Source organism: Taurulus bubalis (genome assembly GCF_910589615.1).
Source record: "Taurulus bubalis genome assembly, chromosome: 8".
Classification (NCBI taxonomy): Eukaryota; Metazoa; Chordata; class Actinopteri; order Perciformes; family Cottidae; genus Taurulus; species Taurulus bubalis.
Window position 1 is genome coordinate 1106258 of NC_136596.1, and position 881 is coordinate 1107138.

The window sequence follows — 881 nt, forward strand, 5'->3', positions numbered from 1 at the left end:
GTATATTCCGTCGTCGTCGCCGTCCTGGTTGTCCAGAACGCGTAGCTCGACGTTAGCATCGCTAACTGGTGCAGCCGTCTGCTGCCAGACGGCCTTCTGGGTAATGTAGGAACCGGCAGCAACAGGGGGAAGAAGACAAACACGTAAAGAATGAAGAGAAACAAAAACAGTCTCATGTCCTCTGGGTTGGTTTTGTTTTTGACGGCGTCTTTCAGACTTTCAGCGTCTTTTTTCGCGGGGAGGAGGCGGGGCCAGTAAAAGGCTCTGTGATTGGCCACGAGTCCCTCCCATGTGACCTCTAGCAGCAGAGTAGTCCACGAACGCTTTCTGAAGACGTCCCTTCATTAACCCGGCAGACGGACAGGGTTTCAGGAGGGGGGGGCAGGCGGTCCTCCTCGGGGTCGGGTTCTCGTAGAGATTATGTTTTCTTCATCGTTGCCACAAAATGATCCAAAATGTAATTGAGCTAACGGGTTTCAGTTATAAGACCGGGCCGCTGGTCTTCTTCGGGGCGCTGGAACCAGGAAGCTTCTCAACAGGGTCTAAAGAAGTCTGGACACTTGTGATGACGGGAGACACTTGAAGACGTGGAGCCTGGTGGAGTCTCGGCTGTAGTCTCTCTGTCTTGGTTGTCGTCTTGGTTGTCGTCTTGGTTGTCGTCTTCCCGTCTTGGTTGTAGTCTCCTGGTCTTGGTGAGGGGGCGGGGCTTCCATAGCCACGTATATCTTTTGTGTTTAAGGCGTTAAGAGTAAAGAACGATATCATCCGTCTCAGGCGTCTCTAGAGTTTGTGGAGCGGTAGTTCTTCTTCACTGGCGGTCTAAGCAGGTCTCAGGTCTTTTTGGGGAGGAGGAGGGGGCTCCTGGACCGGGGCGTTCTGGT